Raw genomic sequence first — 5,987 nt, 5'->3', positions numbered from 1 at the left:
AAAATCAATGCTGACAAGAATGTGGGTCTAAAGGTACCCTCACTCACTGTTGATGGAAAGGTGGTCTATTTACATAATTATGCTATAGACTCTCTGGAAAACAACATAGAAACTTCTCCAAAAATAAACAATTGCTATTCAATGGGATCCAGTCCCCCAATAGCTCCAAAACTGTATTTACAAAAGGCATTTAAATGACTATATTCATTATAGCATCATTCCCCTTCGGAAACACCTCATTTCTAATATCTGGGACAAAGGCTACTCTAGGCCTCTCCCTTTGATATATGGCATAACCTCTTCCTGTTTTTCTTCTATATATTCTAGAAGTGTGCGATCATCTACTATTTGTCCTACTTCTTATTACTTATTTCACTTAACATTATATTCTCAGCGTAGCCATGCTGCAGCCATGGAAAGATCAAGAGGAGAGAGACAGTTCCTTCACAGACTACAATTGATCGCTCACGGACATGCCCATCATCTACTGGATGGGAAACAGTAAATGCTGGCCAATTGCTGGTGGTCTTCTGATAAGTTTATCCAGGACACATAAAGATTACAAAGGAACGGAATGAATTCAGTCAATACAGGACATATATAACAAGAGGACATTGCTAGGGGAAAGAAAGAGGTCAGATTTATGGTTCTGGGGACAGAATATTTGGAGTTTCTATGATCTAAAGTTGCGTGTCTTAACTGATACATAGGTATCAGTTTCCCATGTTTCAAGCTAAGCCAACATTCTAAATTAATCCCTGAAGGATTCTAGATCTGACAGTGTCAATCTGTCTTCCAAAGAGCTCGGAACCCAGAGATTTTTAATAGGCCTCGAAGCCCAAATTGTTTGGAAACTGTGCAGCAAACCTCCACCATCCAGTAGCATACAAATTGCAGTTATTTGCATTATTTTTATTATTTCTTTCAGTTGCATAGTATTTCTTGCTGTCCAGTTTGTGCGTGTGTGTGTGCCAACCACACTTTTAAAATGTGGGTGAGTTGACATTTTGGTAAGCAATGGGACAGTGTAAGGTCGTAAACAGTGAAGTGGTAGCTGAATTCTGGGATTGATATCATGTGGGGGATTTGATTAAGAACCCCTGCATATTTATTTCATAGACATATAAACCATCTGAAAAGACAACCTGTCGGATAAAATTGGGTTGTTCTAGCTTCCCCCGGTCCCCACAGGGAGGTTAGGTTTATTGAGCCACTCCCATAACCATGCCCCTGAGGCACACCAATTCCATCCACCACTACTATCCTATATTGCTTTTATCTTTCCTTTGTGTAATTTGCATGGTTTATTTACTAATGTCCTTTTTGTATAGACACAGGAAGAGAGTTCATGTTATGCTTTGTAATATGGGAGTTAATTGACCCCAAAATAATATTTACTCCTGGGCATCCATTTTCACTTGACGTAAGTCTGAGTTGTCCTTAGTTCCTAGCACTCCAAAAGCAGGGTCCCAGTGAAGGGACTGGATGGATCCAGGGTAAGCTGTAAGATATTCTGGCATCAAAAGAACACAAGCTAAGCACAGTAAATATAATGTTAAGAGTATGGACGTGGAGCAAACTCTGTCATAACCCAAAAAGAAGTAACTGTTAAGGACCCTGCTGGGGTTAAGAAAGATTAACATGGCCTGAGGACTGTGGTCTGGAATATAGAGTGAGAAGTTCCTCAGAAGAGCCAATCTTTAAGCTTAATATATCTCTTACTCTGTTCATACAAAATAACGTTACTGAAATATAAGAAGTAAATTTACCCTTGCCCCTCCCCCTGGGTGGGAAAGGGTATCTGTCCCTTCAGCCTCCACCTCCCCCCCAACCTGGCAGCATGGTGACTGCTACCTCAGAGACTATTGTACAGCCAGGTATGAGCCAGCGGTGAGGGGCACCAGTGGCCTCATGGGATGGGGGATGGAACCAACCGGTCCTTCCCACCCCGCTGAGACCTCAAGTTGCCCACCACGAGCGGCTCTCTTGCTCTGGAATGGCCATGATCCCAGAGGTATACATACTAATCGGGGAACCCAAGACTATTGGCAGAAGTGTGTGTGTACTACACGTTCAGCTACCACTCTGTGCCCCGCTGCCAGGTGGGAAAGGGTTTTTCTTTCTTCCCCCCCACCCCCCGGTGGCACAGTGGCCACCACCTCAGAGACAGCGGTGACAGGGCTTTTGGCAGAAATCTCTCCATACTTAATTAGTAAAATATCAGAAATCAAAAATCATATGCTCTCATAATCTGCAATAGAAAATAAATTATCTAACGATCCCTTTTCAGCAGGTCTGATTGTTGGAAGAAAACTTCAAATCATAATGGTGCATCTTTTGTCGAAATAATGAATGTAATCAAAGTAGAGAGAGAGGTAAGTGGAAATCATCTGCCTCACAGGCAAGGGGAGGGATAAGATGGGGGGTATTCTTGGTGGTGAAAAATGTGCACTGGTTGAGGGATGGGTATTTGATCATTGTATGACCATGACTTAAACCTGGAAACTTTGTCATTGTTCTCACGGTGATTCAATAAGAAAAAAAAAGTAAATTTACTATGATTGTTTAAATGGATTACTAGCTGGAGGAAAGGAGAAAGCAATACAGCCTAGATGGAATCCTGCCCTTGAGCAGGTCTCCTAGTATTCTGGAGTGCTGAACCCTCAGATGATATTTTGTTCTTGAGTTAATCTCCTAGAACTTCCCCTGAAGGAGTGGATTTACCTTTGTTTGCTGTTATGAGAATGTTCAAACACACCTATGTGTACCCCACCCCTCATAATAGCTATATAGCTATGCTGCAAGGGAAAAGCAGACACTTTGGAACTTTGAGAACAAGTATACAAAGACTATGATGAAGGAGAAAGACAGACTAGATGACGATGATGACTGGAAGTAAAGGACTATGAGACTATGATGAGATGAGGAAGGAGATAATGAAGGAGAGGACTTTAATAGTAGACTAGGATGATGGAACTATGATGACTGGGATTACGATCAAAACTACGACTACAATTGCACCATAAGGAGAGAGATTGGAGTCCACTGGAGAGGAGAGAGAAATAAATTGGCTACCGACCTGCCTGGGACACAGTCCCGGTTTCTGCGTCCCCCCAGTCCTTTTTCTGTTCATCAACGCTGCCATGGGCTAGACTGAGGAACAGTTCTCGGCCCCTGAACGCTCATGTCCCAAGCATGCGCCCATGATTTCCTTTGGAAACTCACCACAACTCGTCATTTGTTATGGTTCTTCTAATGATCATGAACAGTAGTGCTGCTGGTTGGGAAACTCAGGTTTGACCCATAAACATTCCAAATTTTCTCTTACTGTATGAGCAGTCACTAGATTGTTTTAAATTTTTTCAGTCTTTATCTTTACAATACTTTCACAATGTTCCCAGAAGCTCCACTGGAGTGCCTACATCTCTTAACTATTTTTTATTTTTTATTTATTTTTTGTTGTTTTTTTTTGTTGTTTTTGTTTTTTGTTACTGTAAATTTTTATTGAATGAAAGGGTCTTAAAACATTAATAACTCTAATGCAGACACTATATTGTGTGTGAATTTTTGTTTGGTAAGCAGCATATTTATTATCTTTAATTTAAAAAGTGATATAATTTCTCTCTCGAATACACATGGAAAGAACTAGTACATATTTTCTGGGCCAGTAGACATTCAACTATTTTTTAAAGAACTGTTTCTCCAACCACTGCTGGCACTGATATGGAGAAAAAGGGACACTCTTTCACTGTTGCTGGGAATGCCGACTGGTCCAGTCTATGGACAGTCCTTCAAATACTAGAAATTGAGGAACTGGAGTGATAGCACAGCGAGTAGGACATTTGCCTTGCACGCGGCCGACACAGATTCAATTCCCAGCATCGCATATGGTCCCCCGAGCAACACTAGGGGTAATTCCTGAGTGCAGAGCCAGGAATAACCCCTGTGCATTTCCGGGTGTGACCCCCCAAAAAAACCAACTAGAAATTGAAATTCCATATGACCCCGTAATACCACTTCAGAGAATATATCCCGAGGATGCAAAAAGGCACATTAGAAAAGACATCTTTACCTACATGTTCATTACAGCACTGTTCACAATAGCCAAAATCTGGAAACAACCAAAGTGCCCTAGAACAGATAACTGGATAAAGAAATTTTGGTAAGCAATTGAAAACAGAGATAGACAAATGGGACTCTCTTAATCTAAGAAGCTTCTGCGCCTCAAAAGAAACAGTGACCAAAATACAAAGACAGTCTACAGAATGGGAAAGAATATTCACCGAATAGAAATCCGAGAAGGGGTTGATATCAAGGATAAACAAGTTAGTGGTTGAACTCCACAAGAAGAAAACATCCAAACCCATCAAAAAATGGGGCAATGAAATGAACAGAAACTTTCTCAAAGAAGAAATCCGAATGGCTAAAAGGCACATGAGAAAATGCTCTACATCATTAATCATCAGGGAGATGCAGATCAAAGCAACTATGGGATATAATTTCACATCACAGAGAATGGCACATATCCTAAAGAACAAAAGCAACCTCTGTTGGTGCGGATGTGGCGAGAAAGAGCCCTTCTTCAATGCTGGTGGGAATGCCGACGGGTTCAACCCTTTTGGAAAGCAATATAGAGGATTCTCAAAAAATTAGAAGTAGAGCTCGCATTTGACCCAGCAATACCATTCCCGGGAATATACTCCGGAGAGGCAAAAATGTATAGTCGAAGCGACATCTGCACTTGTTTGTTCATTGCATCGCTGTTTACAATAGCCATAATCTGGAAAAACCTGAGTTCCCAAGTACAGATGACTGGTTAAAGAAACTTTGGTACATCTACACAATGGAGTACTATGTAGCTGTTAGAAAAATTAACTCATGAAGTTTACATACAAGTGGTACTACATGGAAAATATCATGCTAAGCGAAATGAGGCAGAAAGAGAGGGACAGACATAGTAAGATTGCACTCATATGGGGAACATAAAGTAACAAAATAAGAGACTAACACCCAAGAATAGCTGTGGTAAATACCAGGAGGTTCACTCCATGGTTTGGAGGTCAGCCGCACACTCTATGGGTAAAGGCAGCTCAGATAGAGAAAGGAGCCCCAAATAAAGGGTGCTGGCAAGATCCGCCCAGGATGGGAGTTGCATGATGAAAGTAGACTATAGACCGAACATGACTGCAACCCAATGCCTCTTTTGCAAACCACAGCACCCAAAAGGAAAGAGAGAACAAAAGGGATTGACCTGCAACAGAGACAGGGTGGGATGGGGGGGATGAGGGGGTGGGAGGAATACTAGGATTGGTGGGGGTGGAGAATGGGCACTGGTGGTGGGATGGCTACTTGATCACTGTATAACTGAAAACCAAGCACAAAAAGTTGTAAGTCTACAACTTTACCTCATGGTATTTCACTAAAAAAAAAAAAAAGAAATTTTGGTACATCTGCACACGGGAATACTACGCAGCTGTTAGGAGAGACGAAGTCATGAAATTTGCTTATTAATGAATAGACATGGAGAGTATCGTGCTAAGTGAAATAATTCAGAAAGAGAGGGACAGACATCGAAGGGCTGCACTCATTTCTGGAGTATGAAACAACATAACAGTCCTCACTTTGGTAGCACATATACTAAAATTGGAAGAATACAGAGAAGATTAGCATGGCCCCTGTGCAAGGATAACACGCAAATTTGTGTAGCATTCTATACAAAGAGTGCCTACAGAGTGAGAAAGGATATTCGCCCAATACACATCTGACAATGGGGTTGATATCAAGGATGTACAAAGTACTGGGTGAATTCCACAAGAAGAAACAATCCAACCCCATCGAAAATGGAACAAAAAAATGCACAGAAACTTTCTCAAAGAAGAAATCCGAATGGCTAAAAGGAACATGAGAAAATGCTCTACATCATTAATCATCAGGGAGATGCAGATCAAAACAACAATGAGATATCATTTCACACCACAGACACTGGC

The 5,987-nt window shown here is 41.3% G+C and overlaps 1 non-coding gene across 1 annotated transcript; it reads left to right on the top strand.

Moving 5' to 3' along the window:
* The first annotated feature begins 5,613 nt into the window (after positions 1-5,613).
* LOC130040071 (U6 spliceosomal RNA) lies at positions 5,614-5,720 on the top strand. Its single transcript, XR_008794970.1, has one exon. It is a non-coding gene; the product is annotated as a U6 spliceosomal RNA (small nuclear RNA).
* The last annotated feature ends 267 nt before the right edge of the window (positions 5,721-5,987 follow it).

This window comes from Sorex fumeus, unplaced genomic scaffold (assembly GCF_029834395.1).
Source record: "Sorex fumeus unplaced genomic scaffold, SorFum_2.1 ptg000093l, whole genome shotgun sequence".
In the NCBI taxonomy this organism is placed as follows: domain Eukaryota; kingdom Metazoa; phylum Chordata; class Mammalia; order Eulipotyphla; family Soricidae; genus Sorex; species Sorex fumeus.
Note: the sequence above shows the minus strand (reverse complement) of the source record. Positions and strands in the feature narration are given on the sequence as shown.